This window comes from Sus scrofa, chromosome 4 (assembly GCF_000003025.6).
Source record: "Sus scrofa isolate TJ Tabasco breed Duroc chromosome 4, Sscrofa11.1, whole genome shotgun sequence".
NCBI lineage: Eukaryota > Metazoa > Chordata > Mammalia > Artiodactyla > Suidae > Sus > Sus scrofa.
Window position 1 is genome coordinate 77,804,405 of NC_010446.5, and position 22,509 is coordinate 77,826,913.

Genomic DNA, 22,509 nt, shown 5'->3' on the forward strand with positions numbered 1-22,509 from the left:
TACACTACAACCACAGCAACGTGGGATCTGGGCCACATCTTTGACCTACACTATAGCTCAACTCTGGATCCTTAACTCATTGAGAGAGGCCAGGGACTGAACCCGCATCCTCATGGATACTAGTCAGGTTTGTTACCATTGAGCCATGATGGGAACTCCCTCAGTGACTAAATTTAAATTCTCTAGTAGTTTAATCACCTGATCCACATTTTTAGGAGGGAGAATGATTTTTCTATGAATATTCTAAGAAATGAGTTATACATTTGGATGTTTTCCTGTTCAGTCAAAGATGCACTTTTAAGAACTTGTAAATCAGGTGAAATAATATTTTTCCTTCACACTTTAAATCATATAATCAATTGAAACACAGACAAATTAGAAGATGTTGTCAAATGTGATTGTTTTAGCGAAAATTTGTGTTTATGTATTTATTAAGTCAGAGAAGGAAGGAAGCAGGTAGAGATAAGCTGGTCACTAAAGTGTGGAAGAAGGGTTCAAATTATTTTTACTAAGGCAGGTATTCCATGACATCAAATATTTTGCAGAGACTATAAAATAAAATTTTAAAGGTACAAGAGATGTTTGTCTTCAGGCCATGTACGTTCAGTTTTATTGCCCTCCATGGTGATATCTGAGAGGTTGACAAGGGCTTCTCCTGGGATAAGGTCACCCACACCCCAAAAATAACTCCCTTTTATAGATACGTGGCCCTTGGCTTCTTCTAAGGCCTTGCAGAAACTTGCCTATTTGCTGTGATGAAAATTATAAGGAATGCAATTGTTAATAATCTGTAGATTGTCCTATAGAATAGCTTAGAAGCAAGATATTCTATTTGGTGTAGCCAAGTTTTAGCAGCCGGGGAGTCTTCCTTTCCTGGGGCCAAAGGATTTACCTTTTGTGCACAACAGTTCTCCGTGAAAGTGACCACAGTTTCAAAGTTTATAAAAAATGTGAAGAAAGAACTAGAAGAGAGTGTCCCTCTGTCTTTCCCGGAAACTGTCTATTCTCCCTCACCCCCTGGACTTTCTCTCTCTGACTTCGATTTGACATTGCCTTTTTCTGTCCTTTGCTCTTTTCAAGAACCCTATTGTTCTCAGCATTCTCTTCTTTCAAATCATCTTCTCCTTGTCTCTTTTCAACCGTAACTACAACCTGTTCATACAGCCCAGTGGCGCCTAGCTGAGAAGAGTCTGACTAATTGTCTAATACAGATGCCCCCCACTGAGCAGGTCACTTTCTTTAAAGAGTTCTCAGTGGGGTCCTCTCAGCCACTGTCTCTTCTATTTAACTTTTTTTTTTCCTTTTTCTTAATAGAAAATGCGAAGAGAGTCTTGTTCTGGTAGAATGATTAGTCACACAAGAAAATGCAGCAAACTTTCCCTTAAGAGACATTTTAGATACCTTAGGGGGAAGAATTTCCTCTTTAATCCTTCCAAATACGTGCCTCACATTTCTCTTTGCAGCGGTTGAGTGTGGTTGGCTCAGAGCAGAGCTGAGTCTCTCTTCTGGCTAAGCAGGTGGAGGAGGGTCGTGGATGACAATTTGGGCTCTAGCATCCAATTCCCCTCTGTGGTTCACATGGTCTGTGACTGGGGGCAACGTTTGGTCAGAGTCGTCACTGTGCCAGTGTGTTATCATCCATCCACTCACTAAATGTACTACTGTGAAGCTGTGACTCGTACGTGTAGACATACATGTCCCCAAACTTATGCTTCCTCCCTCTTCATGTCTCTCTCCAGAGATAGGCTACCCGTGTACCTGAGTACCTGTGTGTGTACCTGTGTGTGTGCACGTATGCGAAGTGGTCAGGAGGTGACCTCTTAATAAATCCACGCCTATTTACCTGGGCCCTAGAGTGATTTAGGAGATGTGTATTATGTAACATAAATATTACACACAAATATAAGTAAACATAGAAGCATACTGTAGAACCATAACTGAAGACATAAGTTTATGTATAAATATATAGGCTATAAATACGCATAGTTATTTATCTCTATCCTGGAACCTCCAGGGCACCAGGGTGTTATGTGACATGTGAGGGCACTTCCCTCCTCCAGCCACTGTGGGCTCCCCGATGGCTCGGCAAATAGGAGGTTAACGGAGAGGGAGGAACAGAGGAAGAAAATCAAGTCGGCTCATCGTGGGAGCAGTTGCACGGCAACAGCAGCCAGGGAAACAGTTCTCAAGCAGCAGCCAGTGGAGGGGTTGAGTTATACCAGAAGCTCCCACTCCCCCCGCCCCCCAGTTCTGGTTCTTTCTGTGTGTTGTCCCCTCCCCCTCCCCCACTCTCTTCTTCTCTCACTGCCTCTAGGTTGTTCTGTCTTGGTCTCGGCTGAGACATAGCACATGCCAGGGTTGCTAGAAGTAGCAGAGGACCCTTGGCCATTCAGTGCCCCCCCCCCCGGACAAGTCCTTTGCCCATCACCTGACTCTTGAACCATGAGGTAAAGTCGGGCTGCTCTCTTCCTGCTCAGGTGTCACCTGTCAGGTGAGCACAGGGCCTGCCCCAATGTGACATCATGATCCTGGAAGCTGTGTTGAATCCACACAGACTCCAACACAGCCACCAATGTGATTTGTTATAGGAGAGATTGAGATGGACACCATACATACTGTACCTGAAAGTAACTGTACCCATATAGTGAATTCTGTATTAGCTACTCTTTGCAAAAGGGCCATTGATATCAGAGTCCGATTAGGCTTTTAATTTTTGCAGAAGAGGTGTGTTGGCCTACAGCCTAGAAGACTCCTACTATTATTATTATTTTCTTTTGTCTCTCAAAGCTGGACTGGCAGGGGATTTCCCAGTATTAAGTAATTAACTCCAGGCTCTTTTGGCAAAATGCCTTCAAAGAGATGGCTGTCCTGAGTGACCCTCATGTATACTTTCTGCCAGGGATCATTAAAACCACAAAATCATCTCACCTGGTGCCTTAGGACATTAAATGAAGATAACAAGAATAATAAACTTGCACATTAACATAAAGGAAATGTTAATCTACGAGACACATAAAGAAAATGATGTAAAATTCCTTCTGGCTCCTCGGGCAAATGCATACTTTAAGATCGCTTTTAATGTTTGCCATTCATGTTTCAGAACAGGGCTCTGTTACATTCAGGCATTTATAAGACACGCACACACACATGACAACGAGCAGACAGTTGCACCTCAGAGCCCCATACACACACCCACCAGTGGAACTAAGTGCTCTTCCTGGCAGGCAGGGTGTTCACCCTCCAGCTGAGGGGAAGCAGGGGGTTGGGGATGAACCCCATTAAGCCTCTGGGGGAAGCTGTTGTAGGATCAGGGTTCCCATAGAGAGTCAGGAGTTCACAACCAAGCATGTTCCTGGAGAGGGCCCTGCCTGGTCCTTAACGCCGGTGGGAGGTGCCCAGGAGGCCTGCACCTGCACACAACAGGGACAGGTATCACCTTCAGCTCTGAAAGGCCGGTCAGTTGTTACTATTCACCCCACCCCACCCCCACCCCCACCCCCACAGCATCCCTCTAAAGATCCTCTCATTTTTTTCAGTCATTGGGCTGTGTTCTGTGGGAGGAAGAAAGCTAAATTAGTACCAAAGGGGAAACATAGAACTGAAATAAATGACTATTAGGGCATGGAAGGCGGCATTACAGAAGCAGTGAAGTGGGGAAAGTTCTGTCCTATGAAGCAGTCCCCTTGTAACAAGGTGGGCGTGATGCACCCTCCATCCAGCAGGCCTGAAACTCCCGTTTATCCGCCGCAGTCTGCACCCTGCATCCACATGTACCCCACTTGCAGGGCTGTCATTCTTCAGGGTGTGTGAAGTCACATGTGTGCAGCCACTGTGTGGTGCACGTGTGCTGGAGGCCTTAGTGCTGCCCAGAGTGAGCCTCAGGGCCGGCTTCGCCCGACCTGGGTGGCAGAGCTGGGTTGTGGTTCAAACATCCTCTGGCTTTTGCAAATTCTGGGGGCTGAAGACCACGTAGCAACCACAGATGTGAGCTGCCACGCATGTCAGGTCTCAAAGCAGTCACCACCCACCAGTTATGGATGCTTCCGCCATTGTGATGGGTGCATGGAGTGGCCCTGGACGAGCACCTGCTCCGCCCAAACCTCATGACCAGGTGATGTGACACTTGTCCCATTAATGCCGTTTTGCACAGAGCAGGTCAGGGAGCTGGCAGAGGCCGCCTGCTGCTAAGTTCTCACTCTGTTGCTGTTACTCTGCATTGCGGCGCTGCTTAGCTTGGGAGATGGAGTGAGGCCTCGTGAGTGTAGGGTTTGTGTCTGCACTTTCCCTGTGAGATATGCACGTGTGATCAAAAACCAAGAGTCAGGTGACTCCTCACAAGCCCTTCTGCCCACGGCTGCTCTCTTACTTTCCAAAAAAAAATTTATTGATGTATATTTGATTTACAAAGTTGTGTTAGCAAAATAAATCAGTTATACATGTACCCGTTCCTTTTCACATTCTTTCCCCACATAGGTTATCGCAGAGGATTAAGTTCCCTGGGCTGTGCAGCAGGTTCTTGTTGCTTATCTATCTCACACACAGTAGTGCCTATCCGCTCTGCCCGACCGCAGCACACTGTCAGAAGGGCCATCATCACAGAAGCTCCCTCTTTGCTGAGACAAGAGGATGCTTGCCTTTTTGCTTCAGCTTTGCTTCTTGAGTTAAGATTATCCTCACCTTCCTGAGAGTAAACCTTGCTGTTTCCATTTTCCAGACGGGATGTGGGTTTACACACCCCTTCAGTAAGAAGCCAGTCACAAAAGCAAGCTCCCCGAACAGGAATTCATGATTCCAGCCGAACCTCCCCTGGAGTTTTCCTCCAGAGGCATTTCGGGGCCTGAGTCGCAGCTGAAATGGAGCCTTTGTGTCTGTGCGGGGACAGGGGGAAGCGGGTGGAAGCGTGTTGGCTCACCTTCCTAACGAGGAACCTGGATGCGGAGGGGGCTGCGCTTTGATTGGATTCTGGAACTTCCCGCTCGCAGCTGGGTGTCGTCCAGAGACTGGGTGGCACTGGCAGGGGGAGGCCTGCTTCTGCGACAATTACTGGTCAATTGCGAGTGATTGTAATGGCACTGTGTCTAAAACAATATGCAGAACAACGCTGCTGGGAAACCCGCATCGCGGAGCTGCACCGCCGAACCAGCGAGATGCCAAGCGGACCCAGTAACCAGAGATTTGGGACCTCTGAGTTGCCACTCACGGAGATTTCGCTTTAAAAACATCGTTGTGGTGTCTTTTCTTCTCCTCAGGCAGGTGGAATCAGGCCCAGTGGTTCTATACACAGTGTCTCTCTCGGTGCGAGGAGATGGCTGGACAGGATTCAGGCCTGGTCAGTCTCGCCAGAGGCATCGGTCCAAGAGGTAGGCGGGAGCCGCAGCTCGTGCCCGCGCCGACCTGCCCTCCCGGGAGGGGCCCCGCGGGGCGGGAAGAAGGCAGACGGAAGAGCCGCTGCTCCGCGCACGGCCCCCAGCGAGGTGGCTGCGGGGGTGCTGGCCAGTGGGGACTGAGCAGCTGCACCGCCCGGGCCCAGGCGGAGACCTTGGGCTCCTTCCGAGAGCATCCTCGTTGCGTGCTGGGCCCGGGGACTCTCCCTGGGCTGTTGGTTGACTGCTACCGGCCCTGGGACGGTTCCCTCAGTCCCGTGAGAGACGGGGACATGTTCATTCTTGGCAGTCACCACCTCAGGCGTTAAATCACGGTCCTCACATTTCCCGAGTTCTGACACGCATAATGGGCTTGGTGGGAGGTTTGCAATCACTTTTTCAGTATTTATGAAATCGTGCAGCTCCCTCTGGCTTCCAGGCCTTCATGCTGCCTTTCAGATGTCCCTCCCGTAAATTTCCCATGATTATCACTTTCCAGCTAGAAAATATACATCTTCATGCTTTGCTATTGGGAAAAGAAGTGCCATTGATTTTGCCTTGTGTTACTGAATTTGTAATATGCCTATAGCCTTACCTGACTAGTGGAGAGCTTGCTAGTGGCCCTTTTAATGAGAATGGGCTTTGTAACTATGCATCTTTCATCCCTGCAAATGTGAACCCTGCAGCTCTGCCCCATCATGTAAACGTCCTACGCTAAACCAAAGGTCATGCCGATGAATGTTTTCTACATGGCGGCACCTAGAGTTGCCAGAAAAGCCTTGCTCTGAGCATTCTGTGCCCCTGTCTGTAGTAAATTCTCCTGTCTCCAGCTCTTACCACCCTTTGGTCTTCTCCCCCTGCTGCTACATGTGGAATCCAGTCCCCACCACCGTGGACCTGGAACTGGTGTAGGGCAGGAACTTGGCAACCAAATTTTAGTCTCTTTTTTGGAATTTATACTGCATGGTCAGAAGAGTAAACTGTTGGAAATGTCTGCTGAATTTGGAGAGGTATAGGGGGTCTCTAAAATTTTGTCTGTGCCATATATACATGTATGTATATGCATGTATGTACACACACACACACACACACACACACACACACACACACACACAGGTAAATAAGTATGAGAATCTGAAATAAGGTTAGGAGTTTTTTTTTTTTTTTTTGCCTTTTCTAGAGCCGCTCCCACGGCATATAGGGGTTCCCAGGCTAGGGGTCTAATTGGAGCTGTAGCCGCCGGCCTACGCCACAGCCACGCAACTCGGGATCCGAGCTGCGTCTGCGGCCCACACCATAGCTCATGGCAATGCCGGATCCTTAACCCACTGAGCAAGACCAGGGATCGAACCCACAACCTCATGGTTCCTAGTCGGATTCGTTAACCACTGAGCCATGACGGGAACTCCTGAAATCAGGTTAGGATTTAACCTAAGGTTTGACAAAATGACCAGGTGTTCTTTAAGGCTCTCTCAGTTTAGTGCTGCTATTTAGATATGTTGAAAAGGAATATTTGAGGGAAACACAAGGTTTGTTGAGGATGCCAACAAGCAAGTGTTAAGTTGGCCAGCTGTGAGTTGTGTGTATATGAATTTATTTGGGAAGTTGAGTGGCCCTCGTGGACCTTTCTTTTCAAAACTTCAGTTTCTTTTGAGATCTTCAGTTCTTCCTAAATGAGGGGGAAAGAGCAGAAAAGGAAACCAGAGAGCAGAGTCCTGCCTGGAACGCATCTGGGTAGAGAGTCCTGGCTCGTGGGTCTGGGAGCAGGGAAGTTAAAGAACCAGAGAATTTTGCGATCAAGGTACTGAAGACCAGTCAGGTTTCCCTGAGCTTAAAATACAAGGGCATTATTCTCTGTCCTCTTTTGGCTGTCTCTTTTTGAAAATTACATGATGTTAATTTACTAGTGTGCTGTAATGTCAACTAAAATGACAGAGGACATGTTTGTATTTAAGACTCAGGATGTGGACTTGTGGTACTTACAGGTCTGCATCATTCTTTATATATATATATATTTTTTTTTTTAATTTTTTCCATTATAGCTGGTTTACAGTGTTCTGTCAATTTTCTCCTGTATAGCAAGGTGACCCAGGCACACATACATGTATACATTCCTTTTTCTCACATTATCAGGCTCCATCATAAGTGACAAGATATAGTTCCCAGTGCTACACAGCAGGATCTCATTGCTTATCCATTCCAAAGGCAATGGTTTGCATCTATCAACCCCAAACTCCCAGTCCATCCCACTCCCTCCCTCTCCCCCTTGGCAGCCACAAGTCTGTTCTCCAAGTCCATGATTTTCTTTTCTGTGGAAAGGTTCATTTGTGCCATATATTAGATTCCAGATATAAGTGATATCATATGGTATTTGTCTTTCTCTTTCTAGGTCTGCATCCTTCTTAGCCATAGTAATACCAGGAATTAGCCACTCTCAGGTCCAGTCCATGCACACATATTCTTCCAGCTCCATCCTAAGCAGTACGAGTCAGGCACTTACAGACTCTCTAGGCTGGGATGCAGGGCTAATTCTTTATCACGTGACCCCGTCAGGATTGCCTGTTTCTCTCAGTGGTGCCATCATTCTCCCAGCCACTTGGGGCTGGAAATTGTTCACCAGGTGTTACAGTGATTTCTTTCCACTGGTCTTTGTCGTGTTTTCCTTTTCTCTTTCTATGCTGTCCCCACCCTGGACCTCTGCTGCAGTCCTCATGTCCGACTCACTTCTCTCTCTCTGCTTCTTGGCCTCACCATTGTTCTGTACTTTGCAGGCTGGTTCACCTTCATAAAGTTACATGGATCATGCTTTCCACTTTCTGTTGGTTCCCTGTTGCATAAAAATTAAGTCCCCTGTCCTGGCATTCAAAACCTAAAAAAATTATGCTCACCTTTATTTTCCAAACCTTTTTCCTGGTGCCTTCACCAGAGAGGTCTACATTCCTCTTTTGGATCATCGGGGCTTTAAATCTAGTTTTGCTACAGTCAGCTTTATTGCTTAGAACAGGGCATGGCGTCATCTCTGCAGTTGGTGCCATAGAAAAAGATATGGCATAGGTTTTTCTAAGTAATAAAGCAGGTATGTGACAAAGTGGGACCTAGGCACAGATCACATGGTGCATCTGTGGTTGAGGGAAGGGGGGCAGTCGAGACCCCTTGCTTCATAGCCTCTCCTGGCTTCATACAAATATTTTAAAAAATCATTGTTCTAGATGCATTGCTTTGGTGTATAGAACCCAGCTCCTTCTCTCCCATCCGCAGAGTTTCTGCACCACTCTTTTTGTGGAGTAGGATTCTCGGCTAGAGGTTCCTTCAAGGAGCTGCACCTCGGGACCTCTGCCCGGCATCACTGCTCCATACCCCTCCCGCCCAGTGCCTGGCTGGTGGTCAAGACACAGCTGTCAGTCAATTGGCTGGAGATAACTCCCGATTCCTTGGGTGGCACAGAGGAGACAGAGTTTTTCTGAGATATTCAGTAACGCAACAAAGCTATGGCTATGCTTATCAGCACTGTTGTAAAAGAATTCTTGTGAGTGTTTCCTTTGCTGGAGGATATGACTTAATTTGCTGACCGGATGGCTTTTAACTAAAATGAATTAGAGTCAAAGGTGATTCTGTGTTCTTTGATATTAAAACAAAGCGCTTTATTTGATTTACTCAACTGGGAAGAAATGCCTTTAGGTGAAGGAGCAAAGACACAGTCTGAAACACCCTAAACTCTGAATCAGCAGAACAAGTAGCTCATCCTTAGGTAGATACTGGGTTGGATAACATTTTATGGAAGGGTGTCGAGAAGTAATGCCATATATCCTTATCTTAACTTATTCTTTATTGTATACTTAAAGTAATTATTGGATTAAAATTGTTTCTATTTCATTTAAAAACTCTTCATATTTTTATTTTATTAATTTTTTTTTGCGTGGAATCTAAAATATGGCACTAATGAACCTATCTACAGAACAGAAACAGCCTCACAGATGTGGAGAGCAGATTTGTGGTTGCCAAGGGGGAGGAGGAGGGAGTGGGATGGTTGGGGAGTTTGGGGTTAGTAGGTGCAAACTACTACATTTAGGATGGATAAGCAATGAGATCCTGTGGTACAGCACAGGGGATCATATCTAGTTTCTTGGGATAGACCATGATGGAAGATAATATAAGAAAGGGAATGCAGGAGCTCCTGTTGTGACTCGGTGGGTTACCAAGCCAGCTAGTATCTATGAGGATGTGGGTTTGATCCTTGGTCTCATTCAGTGGGTTAAGGATCTGGGGTTGCCGTGAGCTGTGGTGTGGGTCTCAGACACCGCTCGGATCCTGTGTTGCTGTGGCTGTGGTGTAGGCCTGCAGCTGCAGCTTTGATTTGACCCCTAGTCTGGAAACTTCCATATGCCATGGCTGCAGAAAAAAATTTTTTTATTGCAATATAGTTGATTTACAGTGTTGTATTAATTTCAGGTATACAGCAAAGTGAATCAGCTGTATGTATACATATATCCATTCTTTTTCAGATTCTTTTCCCATACAGGTTATGATAGACTATTGAGTAAAGTTCCCTGTGCTAGACACCAGGTTCTTGTCGATGATGGATTTTATATTTAGTGGTGTGTGTATGTTAACCTCATACTCCTCCTTTATCCCTGTTCTACTCACCTTCCATAAGTTTGTTTTCAAAATCTGTTTTGTACATAAGTCATTTATATCATTTTTATTAGATTCTACATGTAAGTGGTATCATATGATATTTATCTTTCTCTGTCTGACTTTATAAAGTTGTTTTAATGTGAAGAAACCTGGTCCGATATTCATTTTTATAATTTTACTTTTGTTTATTGCACCTGCAATAAATGAAACCCAGTAAGAATAGTCACTAAGGCAGTTCTTTACAAGTTACATACCCTGCCCCAAGACACACAAATCGCTGGAAAGGGGAGAGGGAACCACTGGGAGAGCATGTGACTGTCTCAGGAGACAGCAGAGCCACGACGAGGACAGGGCTGCTGCAGAGACCGGCGGTCAGAACTCACCAAGGCTGCCAGGATCTCCCCGCACCCCCACGCTCGCTTCAAGATTCTCTCTCATTACAGAAAATCTTTTCTCAAAAATTTCAGAGAAGAATCTTAATTGGCCCAGCTTTGTTTGTTACCCGCTTCTGATCCCATCGACGGTGCCCGGAGAGCAGCATCACAGTGAACCCAGTGGGATCGAGGGGAAGGCAGGATGTGGGGACGAAGCCCTGGGTCTAGTTTAATAACTTTAAAAAATATGGCTTGACCCTAATTATCTAGGAGCTGATGAAGAAGCTCCGTGCGGTGGGTGAAGCTCCAGCAACAGAGACCCTCTTTGTTCAGTAGAATCGGTAATTCTGACGCTGTATGGGGGCGTCACAGCATCATTGCGGAGATGTACTTTCACTGCACAAAGAATTAAAAAAAAAATACTTCATCGTTTAAAAAGAATTTAAAATTTGCTGACTTAGTTAATTAACTTATTATTATTTGCTACTGTTTCCGAGAGGCGTTGTGAAAGTCACAAGAGATACAGTCGGTGGCTTGTACTGACATCTCTCTGGGATGCTAGAGACACACAAAAGCAGCTCCTGCTCCCCAGGGCACAAGGGGACTGTTCTCCTTTTACAACTGTGTGCAGCCAGTTCTCACCCACCTTGGCCCAAAGCAGCACAACAAACACATTGTCAACAACCTGAGTCAATTGTCCAGATGATTTAAATAGCGATACATTTATAAAATGTTTTTCTAGTTTTCATCGTCAACCTAGTTCATTGCCAGAAAAGTGTTGCTGAAACTGGGGCTGACATTTTATGCCCTCTGCCCAGATAGAAGAAACACGAGCAATTTGCCAAATACTTTGAGATCACAGTTTCTCAAAGAAGTTCGATGGTCCTGCACAGTCCCAGCCTGATCCCGACTCTTTGTCTTCCTCCCTCTGAAGAAATCCTCACCTGGAAGGAGGAGTGTGTCTTTCCCGGCCAGGGTTTTTGTATTTCCCCACACGTGTACACATGTATTAACACATTCACACGATGTGGGGCTGTTTTTGTGTGACTTTGGAAATTTGCCCCATTGGTGGCAAGCTGAAGGAATCCTTCTGCAGCTTGAACATTTTCCGCTCCATGTTACCTGGACTACTCTTAAAGGTGTTGAAAGGTGGTGTCACAGGTGAGTTGGCCCATCACCTTACAGCGATGCTGAATCCCATGATGCCTTGCCGTGGAAGAGCACGGGCTTGTTTCCACGCACACAGGCCTACAGCCCCGTGCCCTGGGGGAGGCCGGCTTGGGTGTGGTCTAGAGTTTCTCCAGGTTTTATCTCAGCTGCTGAATCGATGGGCTGTGGGGTGTGCATCTCTCCTACCTGACCAGCGTTACCAGACTGTTTCAGAGCTGTATGAGCTTCTGTATCCTGAGTCCTCACCAGTACTTGGTGTTGTGATACTTTCTAATGTTTCAATCCGATCTTCTCTCACTGTGGTGTCAGCGCCTCCCTGATCTCTAGTGAAAATGAACATCTTATTTTTCAGGTATTTGTGTGTCTTCCTGTGTGAATTGACTTAATGTTCTTGGCTTAACCTTTTCAAAACGTGTGTGTGTGTGTGTGTGTGTGTGTGTGTATTAATTTGTATGAATTATGCATAAATTCTGAAAAAGAGTTCTTTGTGACCTACATGTTTTGCATATATCTTCTCCCAGCATATAGCTTAAGTTTTTATCTTTAATTCTTTAATTTTTTTTTTTTGTCTGTGTCATGGAATGTGGAAGCTCCTGAGTCAAGGACTGAACTCACACCACAGAAGTGATCCCAGCCACTGCAATGACAACACTGGGTCCTTAACCTGCTAGGCCACCAGGGAAATCCTAGTTTTTATTTTTTAATTAAATTTCATTTATGTGTTTTAAAAATTTGAGGGTGGAGGTCCCACAGCAGCACAAGGGGTTAAGGTTCTGGAGTTGTAACAGCTGTGGTGCAGGTTGCAGCTGCAGCTCAGTTTCAATCCCTGGCCTGGGAACTTCCATGTGCCTTGGGTGTGGCCATAAAACAAAATCAAATCAAATCAAATTAAATTAAATAATAAAAATTCCAGGGTACAAAAATCACACAGCCTCCTTCCCTATAGGAATTTGAGTGACATGTTTAACCAGTGTATACATATATGCACAAAAATGCTTTGAATCAAAGAAAAGGAAATATGAATTTATTTCAGACACATGACACACTGACAAAAATAATTGACAAAAAATTGTCTTGCGTAACTAAAATTTCCCACAAATAAAAAAATTAATTATAGGCCATTTTCACTGACAATTAACATGAATTTAGAAATCTACAATAAAAATATGGTCAAAATTTACATATACCTGGGAGCTCCCATTGTGGCTCAGTGGTAATGAATCTGACTAGGATCCATGAGGATGTTGGTTCAATCCCTGGCCTTGCTCAGTGGGTTAAGGATCCAGCGTTGCTGTGGCTGGGGCATAGGTGGGCACCTGTAGCTCTGATTAGACCCTAGCCTTGGAACTTCTGTATGCTGTGGATGCAGCCCTAAAAAAGACAAAAAAAAAAAAATGTGCATAGACGTACAATTTCTAAATAACTCCCCCTGAAGAAAGTCAAATGGAGATGACACACGACCTGGAATTAGAAAACAATTAAAACTGCGTGTTCAACCCTGTTGCCCAACTAGAGCCCAGGACAGGAAATTTCTAGGCTTAAATGAACCTATTAGATAAACAAGTAAGATCAAAAAATAAGTGACTATTTTGGGAACTTTTATTTTAGAAATTAAATAGATAATTCCAAGGAAAGTGGGAGAAAATGACCGAGGAAGGAAGAGTGGATTGAGCGCTGTGTTGGTTTCTAAAGGCTGAGGTTACAAATCGCCAAACCGAGGGGCTCAGAACAACAGAAATGTGTCTTTTCACAGCGCCCAAGGCCAGAAATCCATCCCCTCCCGAGCCTCCGCAGGGCCCCTGTCCTCCCAGGTCTGCTGGCTCCCTGACCTGCAGCAGCGTTGTTCCAGTCTTTTCCTTTCTCTTCCAGCACCTTCTTTTCTCCTTATAAGGACACCTATCATTGGTCTTAGGGCCGCCAGAGAAGCCAGGTGACCTCACGAGAAGGTCCTTATACTAATTATATCCGCAGAGACCCCCTTCTCCACGTGGGCTCCCATTCACAGCCTCTGGGGCTGCTGTGTGAGCCTTGCCCTCGGGGGCCACCCCTCCACCCACCAGCCATAAAAGCAAAAGATGGGTTTCTCAAATACTAACAAAATTCACTGAATTAAGAGAATAATTGCAAAATGTAACACTTAGTCATGATAAACATTCTTTGGGAGCTGGGAAGAGAAAAAAAGTCTGTCTTAACTTGGTAAAGAGCCTCTTCCCAAATTCCTGATCAGGTGATACTTTAGGAAAATCCCCATTCAAGTCAAGAAGACTCCTTTTCACCACTGCTTTCCCGATAGCCTCAGACATGCTGGCGAAGACAAAATGAGAAGAGCTTCTTAAACAGGACATGGGCGGTACTGCATACAAGATGCCACTGCTGAAGAGACAGGTGGAGCCAGGTGACAAACTCTGAAAAGAAGACATTAGCCAGGGAGAAATGATTAGCTTTTCTATAGATGGGTGATAGCAACTTAGGAAATGTACTTGGGAAAAAGAGATTCTGTTCAAAATCCTGACCATAAGTAGAACGTGTCTACAATCATACCGAACCAAAATAACCATAGTCTTTATAGAGAAAACTATAAAAATTAAGAAATCCATAAAATAAAGCTTAAATGAATGTAGAGCTCTGTTATGTTTATGGGCAGCCTCAGAGTTGTAAAACTATCCATTTGACTCGAATTTTAATAGGTTTTGTCAACACTATGAAGTTTGTGAAGGTCAAGGGAAGCTGAGGATCTGGGGCAGACCTGCCATAGGTTGCCGAGGGGAGTCTAAGCCAGCACAGACACCTGGACGGCGTTTTGGCCGTCACTGTGCAAATGTAAAATATATGCATGTCCCATCACCTGCAAATTCTACTACCTGGTATTTACACATGGGAAATATTTGCACATGCATTTATACTTTAAACAGCAAACAAGCTCATAGAAAAAGAGATCAGCGTGTGGTTACCAGAGGCAGCAGGTAGGGGGCAAATTGGATGAAAGTGGTCAAAGGGTACAAACTTCCAGTTTTAAGATAAATCAGTCCTAAGGATGGGATGCAAAACATGACATATAATTAACACTGCTATACTGTACATATGAAAGTTGGAGAGTTTCCATCGGGGCACAGTGGAAACAAATCCGACTAGGAACCATGAGGTTGTGGGTTCGATCCCTGGCCTCACTCAGTGGGTTAAGGATCCGGCGTGGCCATGAGCTGTGGTGTAGGTTGCAGATGAGGCTCGGATCCTGTGTTGCTATGGCTGTGGCGTAGGCCGTCAGCTACAGCTGATTAGACCCCTAGCCTGGGAATCTCCATATGCCCCAGGTGTGGCCCTAAAAGGACAAAAGACAAAAAAAAAAAAAAAGAAAGAAAAAAGAAAGAAAGTTGGTAAGAGTAAGCCCTAAATGCTTTCATTACAAGGAAATTGGTTTTTCTTTTTCTTTTATTTTCTATCAATAGGAGATGATGGATGCTCAGTCACATCCATGGTCATTTCATGATGTGTGAGTCAGATCATGATGCTACATACCTTAAATTTATGCAGTGCTGGGTTTCAGTATGTCTCAATCAAACTGCGAGAAAATAAATAAAGGAAAAAAGGTGTAGCTTTAAAAAAACACTCACACATTAACAAAGGGAGGCATAGTGAGTGATGCCCAGACAACCTAAACACCCATCATCATGGAAATGACTGAAAACCAAATGTGGGATTGTTCACGTGTTGAGATTCTAATTAGCAATTTAAGGTTTACCTGCTTGATCATCAAGGTATACGCTGCGAGACACTTACCATTGTGCAATATGTGCAGCTTGATGCCTTTCACTAAAAAACACAAAACACCAAGATCATTCTTCTTTTTTTTTTTTTTTTTTTTTTTTTGTCTTTTTGCTATTTCTTTGGGCCGCTCCCGCGGCACATGGAGGTTCCCAGGCTAGGGGTTGAATCGGAGCTGTAGCTGCTGGCCTACACCACAGCCACAGCAACGCAGGATCTGAGCCGCGTCTGCAACCTACACCATAGCTCACAGCAACGCCGGATCATTAACCCACTGAGCAATGGCAGGGACCGAACCTGCAACCTCATGGTTCCTAGTCAGATTCGTTAACCACTGCACCGACGGGAACTCCACCAAGATCATTCTTAATGGGTCCATCTATGGGTACACAAGTATGCAGAGCAGATTCTGGAGGAGGACACCAGCTTCAGAGGGACATCAAATGTTAGAATTAGCTGTGACCGTTTTTAAAAAGAGGATTTCTTCTTGTGTGACTTGAGTGCTTAAAAAATAATAAAAGAAAGAGTAACTAAGGGGGAAGCAGATATGCAAAAGAACATGGGATATTTTTAAGCAAAAAGAGTCAAATTTAAATTTCCTTGACAGGAATAGCTAATTTGCAGTTATTCATACAATGCACTTCCTTCAACAAACATCTCTTAGCCCTACTGTGCTCTGGGCACTGTCAACGGGTGGAGTTGTCATTGGAATGCCCAGGGCGGCCTCCTGGGAGGGGTGGCATTTGAGCCGATATTTGCAGGTGATAGAGCAGTCATGTGACTTGTGAAGGGTTAGTGATATGGCTCATTTCCTGAGCTTGGTGGGTGGATGAGAGGTTGTTATGTGTTTAAAATGAGCTGTCTTTACCGTGAAGTCTCCTAATAAATTACATCTTCTATTTATATTAAGCAAACGTTTATTTTTTTAATTTTTAGGCTTTTCATTGAAGTACAGTTGACTTACAGTGTTGTGTTCATTTTAGGTGTACAACAAAGTGATTCAGTTATACAAACATATATATCTACTTTCTTCAAATTCTTTTTCCTTATTGGATATATCAAAATATTGAGTAGAGTTGCCTGTGCTATATAGCAGGTCCTTGTTGGTTATCTGTTTTATATATAGTCGTCTGTATCTGTTGATCCCAAACATCCTTTCCCCTTTCGTAAACATAAGATTGTTTTCCACGTCTGTGGATCTGTTTCTGTTTTGTATATAAGTTCATTTGTATCATTTTTTAGATTCCACAGGTAAGTGATATCATGCGACATTTGCCTTTCTCTGTCTGGCTTACTTCAAACCATAATTTGAAAAGATAGCAGCACTATTTACTTCTTTGCAAGAGAAGGTTCAGAAATGTTGGCCACATTTCCACTTTCAGAAAGGGGGGAAATGACTCTTGTACATCAGTGAAATTCCAGAAGAAGTTCCGGGTATATACTCCTTACTCTTTAGAAGTTTCTGGAAATCCAGCATTTTCCCTCTGGGAAATAGCGAAGTTTATTCTTGTCGTCACCGGCCAGGTCACTCACCAACAATATACTGGGAAATATACTGGATGTGTGGTACCTCTTTCTTGTCTCCCATATTAAACCAGTCATTAAATTAGGTAAATCTGGCTCTTCCATAGCTGTTCTATTTCAGGCCTTCACTTCTTTCTTGGGAAACTATACTCCAACAGGTGTCCTGACTCTTTTTTTTCCCCCAAAGTACTTTATTCTTTAAGTCGTTACCATATTAATCCACTTAGAGTACAACTCAGTCCCGTCATACTTTAAAAAGCATCTTAGCATCTTGCGTGGACTTCCCCCCTCTCCCCGCCCCGGTACCCAGGGCCCTCACCTTTGCTTTCATGGATCCGTTCTTTGAACAAGCTCTTTGAACATCTCCTCGGTGCCAGCCGCGTCTACGCATTGGTCAGCACAGTGAACAAAAAACCCTGCCTTTAAGGAGTTTGTGCTACAGCTGAACGTCAGGGCCGCAAGCCTAGAGAGTAAGTGAATTTCTAAGACTAGGATGTGGAGGTTGTAAGGAGGTCCGGTTAGGATGGCCAGAGTGGGCTTCTTGGAAAAGCAGAAAAAGCAGAGACGTGAGGATGTGGGGAAGGGCCTCGCGGGTGCAGGGGGGTCAGCGGTACTGCCCGGGGGCACGGGGGCATGTGCCCGGCTGGTGGGTGGGCATCAGGCCAGTCGCTCGGAGCCATCGGTGTGGAGGCGGGCGTTCCCACAGAGGGCCTTGGAGGGCTTGAGAAGAGATTTATCTGAGAAACACTTTAGAAGGAACCCTCTGGCTGTGACGTGGAGAAGACACAGCCACGAGGCCATGGTGGAAGTGAGGTCTGGCCAGGAGACCAGCCACGTGTTTTTTGGCGTTTGCTCCAGGTGGTGAGTGGGCGTCATGGCAGGATGACAGATGATAGGACATGGATGGCAGGTCTTGAAGAAAGACATGAAAGATTTCCCGACAGGTTGGATAGAGAAGGGTGGAGGGTGCTTCTAGGACTGTGACCTGAGCAGCTGCATGAATGAGCTGGGGAGACCGAGGCTTGGGCAGGAACGGGGAAAGGGGCACCAACTAGGGACCCCTTACCTCTGAGAAGCACCTCCCCCCCGCCACGCCTTGCAGAAAAGGCACCAAGCCATTCAGCACTCAGGTCTGGAGGGGCAGGGGGAGATTCAAGCTGGAGCCACAACTTTGAGAGCCACCGGCAGAGGGAGATCACACTTACAGCATGGGATCCCGTGGCATCAGTGCAGGAATGAGCGTGAAGAATGGGAGTCCAAGTACGCAGGTTTGATCTCTGGCCTCACTCAGTGGGTTAGGGATCCAGCGTTGCTGTGAGCTGCAATGTAGGTCTCAGATACCGCTCAGATCTGGCGTTGCTGTGGCTGTGGGGTAGGCCCACAGCTGCACTCAGTTATGACCCCTAGCCTGGGAACTTCCATATGCTACTGGTGCAGCCCTAAAAATGATAAAAATCATCCTAAATCTAACAATATGGTTATAACTGTTCATTTAGCTTGTTTATAAGTTTTGACATGATAAATATCAACTCATACACACACATATAGACACGCACGTCTTTTTGAGTAAAATAATTTCCTTCAGATGAATTTTTAGACTTAGCATTTCTGGATCCAAAAGATTTGAAAAATTCAATTTAACTGCTTAAATTAATATAATTTATAATACATTTTCATTCTCAGATGTTCCACTCTTTTATTTCACATGTATAGGTATGTGTGTATACATGTGTTTGTATATATGTACTCACACACTGATTTTTTCTCAGATTTATTTGGTATGAAAAAAAAACCTGGTTGACATTTTAATTGGAATTGCTTTAAATTTATACAATAATTTCCTTTTTAATATATACATTTTCACATCTAGGAACACAGGGTTTCTTTTTTTAAATTTAACTTTATTGGAGAATAGTTGACTTACGATGTGGTATTAGTTTCAGGTGTACAGCGAAATGAATCAGTCATACATATAAATATATCCATTCTTTTTTCCCATACGGGTTATTACAAACTATGGAGTAGATTTTCCTGTGCTCTACAGTAGGTTCTTGTTAATCATCTATTTTATAAGTAGTGTGTATATGTTTTTCCCACCATCCCAATTCTTCCCTTCCCTCAGCAGTTTCACCTGTCCTACCCATAAGATTGGTTTTGAAATTTGTGAGTTTGTTTCTTTCTTTAAAAAAATTCAGTATGTTTCTTCATTTAACTGAATTTAATATATATTCCTCCGCTATTTCTTTGTCTTTATGTCTTTTTTACATGAAAGTGGATTGTTATTTTTAAATAATTTCAGACATACAGAAAAGCTGCTTGAATAATACAAACAAAAGTTTTGTCCAGAATTCTTTTAGTTACATATGTGATGCCTCATCACCTCAAATACTCCAGCAAGTCCTACAAGTAAGGACATAATCGCAACACAGTGAATGTCCCTCCAAATCAGGGTGTTAACTGGTTAGATTCTACATGCAGTCATAGGCCGTTCAGCTACGCCAGTTGTCCCAGTGGTGACTTTGACCAGAAAATGGTCAAATCCAGGATGAAGCACTGTACTTAGTGTCAGGCCTTTCTAGAAAAGATTCAGGTTTTTCCCCATTTCCACGACCTTGACCCCTTCGAGCCCCACAGACGGTTTACAGAGCATCTGTCAGTGTGCGTCCCAGTTTGAGTCACAGTGTGCGTCACATTGAGGTGATGGACCTTTGGCAGGAACGTCACAAGACTGATGCCACGTCCTTCCCACTGTCCCATCACTGAAGCCTGTATTGGTCTCCTGAACAGGTGCACAGTGAGGCAGCTCGTACCCCTAGGAAGCTCCCCTGAAGTCTTAAGCCCTGGTTCCTCTGCGTGTGACCTCGTTTAGCAATGAGGTCTTAGCAGAGGTCAGCAAGTTGCAATGAGGTCATGCTGGATTAGTGAGGGCCCTCAATGCAGGGACCAGTGCCCTTATAAGAGGAGAGAGATTTGAAGACACAGGCTCGGGGGTGAAGCCACGGGATGATGGATGAGGTTGGAGTGATGTGTGCACAAGCCAGGGGACATGGAGGATGGCCAGCAACCCCCAGAAGCTGGTAGTGCTGGGAAGGACTCTCTCTCAGAGCCTGCAGAGGGAGCTGGCTCTGCAAGCACCTGGATGTTGGGCTTCTAGGCTCCAGGGTTGGCAGAGGACGTTTGTGTCCTTCTAGGCAGAGGACATTTGTGTCCTTCTAAGTCACCCCGTTTGCTGGTGATCTGTTAACTGCAGCCCCAGAAAACTAATACAAGGTAGTATCTGCCAGAATCCTTTATACAATCACTTTTCCCCTTTATGTATAACAAATAAGCTTTTTTTTTTTTCCCTCGAGGGGAGTCTTTTGAGATTAAGGAAGAAAGTCATTATAAAACTTCTACTCACCAGTGTTTAGGATCCACTGATGCTTCCTGACTTAGTTAATTATTGCTATTAGTGATTGCCAAATAGTGACCTTCTAATGGCATCATTCCTTCTGTGCATGTTTGTTGGACTTCTACCTGGTGGATGAAGGAACAGGAAAGGCATTCATGCTGCAGCTCATCATCTTTCAATTGATTCACTTAGATTTTCCAACTAGATCATGATAACACTGGCAAATAATGATGGCATTTCTACTAACTTTCTAATATTTCGTTGAATCGCATTTCCTGGAAAATGTTGAATAACATGAGGCTAGTATATTTTTTTTCTCAGTTAATTAGAAATTTTCTAGTGTTTCAACTTTGTGCGAATATTGGCATTCGTTTGAGACAGACTTTCTTACATTAGGAATAAATATCATTTCCTGTCTTAGTTTTTGTCAGGAATGAATATTGAGGAGTTCCCGTTGTGGCTCATTGGTGATGAACCCGACTAGAATCCATGAGGATGCAGGTTCGATCCCTGGCCTCACTCAGTGGGTTAAAGATCCAGTGTTGCTATGAGCTGTGGCGGTGTAGGTCACAGACGCAGCTCAGATCTGATGTGGCTATGGCTGTGGCATAGGCCGGCACCTTTGGCTCCGATTCGACCCTTAGCCTGGGAAATTGCATATGCTGCAGGTGTAGCCCTAAAAAGAAAAATAAATAAAGTGTGGAGATACTTTAATATTAGAATATTTATTAATATGTTTGCTTATATTACAACAGTAATGATACGACAGTATCAAGGTTATACTAATTTTGGAAAACCTCAAAAAAATTTTCCTTTCTAATGTGTGCTTCAGAAGAGTTAGGTGAGATAGAAAGTATTTGATTCGAGGGAGCCGGCTTGTAAAGCACTAGCGCATGTGGCCACTTGGAAGGGACAGAGGTTTGTCTTTAGGACAAGTTTAAACATCCCTCCATTGTCAGCCAGCGACTCAGACATTCTGCCTCATCTGATCAACGTTTTCGAAAAGCGTATTTTTCTGGAAGATAATCTGTTAGACATTTTCACCGGGAACTGTAATCTGCAAAATTTCTTCTGTATTTGTCTTTATGCTCCTTTTTAATGTGTGTGTTGTGTTTGTCCTACTTTCTCTTTCTCTCTCTCTTTGGCAGTTGCACCAGCAGTTTGTTTATTTCAGGGTACAGCACATCTCTCTGTAGAGGGCCAGGGAGTAACTAGATGGGCTGGAGGAGCCACACAGCCTCAATCACAACTGCTCAACTCTGCTCTTGTATGTGAGAGTGGCCAGAGATGTAAATAAATGAGTGTGACTGGGTTCCAATAGAACTTTATTATGGACACTGAAATTTGAATTTCATTTAATTTGCATGTGTCACAAAATATTATTCTTCATTTCCCCCCAACTATTTAAAAAACCGTTTGAACTCGAGTGTCATGCAGAAACAGGTGGCAGGCAGGATTTGGCCTGCAGGCCATAGTTTTCCAACCCCTAGTCTCTTTTACAGATTTGGGCAAAAAAAAATGAAACAAACCAAAAAAACCACTTAAATGTGTTTACCATACCTATATCTAATTCTTTGTTCTTCACCATATTTTAAGAATTTAGTCATTCCTTCCATCTATATTTTTAAAAATATGGCCAATAATTATTTAGCTAAGTATTTTTAAATTTTATTTTATTTTATTAGCGTTGACTTACAGTGTTGTGTCAGTTTCTGCTGTACAGCATAGTAACCCAATCATTCACATATATCTAGAGAGACAGAGTCAGAGACATATATGCGTGTGTGTGTATATATATATATATATATATATATATATATATCCTTTTTCTCATGTTTATAATATTTTTTCTATCTTCTTGAGTTTAGTGCTTAGGTTTTCTTTTACCACTTTTCATGAATGTTAAGGATACACCAATCTGTATAATAATGTAACAGCCACCGTATTGCCATTACCGGGCTTAGTGAGTAAGACGCGACAAATAGACAAAAGCACTTGGTGTTTGGCAGCCTGGTGGACCAATGAACCTTCTTCAGACCCTCTCAATGGAAATCATTGTAAAAACAAAAAAAACCTTTGTCTAGATACTCATGTTGCAACAGAACAAAGGGTGGGGGAAAAATGTAATTGTAATGTATACATGTAAGGATAACTTGATCCCCTTGCTGTACAGTGGGAAAAAAAAAAAAAAAAAAAAAGCTGGGTTGTGTTTTGAAGTGTATCTCCCTCTGGGCCACGTAAACAGAAGGAATCAGCAAAATGTTGAAAGCAGTTTAACATCGGGGCCCCC

General features: G+C 44.1%; 1 protein-coding gene across 19 annotated transcripts in view; it reads left to right on the forward strand.

The window, feature by feature from the left end:
- The window catches only part of ST18 (ST18, C2H2C-type zinc finger), a 294,874-nt gene that overhangs the window by 97,262 nt on the left and 175,103 nt on the right, over positions 1-22,509 (forward strand). For 2 of the 19 annotated variants that reach the window (XM_021089384.1, XM_021089392.1), the window contains one exon: positions 5,250-5,360. The exons of 16 other annotated variants lie outside the window; for them this stretch is intronic. The gene's annotated coding sequence lies outside the window, so the exon portion shown is untranslated. Of the gene's footprint in view, positions 1-40; positions 5,361-22,509 lie in introns of those variants that run through there. One more of the 19 variants, XM_021089407.1, reaches the window with a different exon arrangement.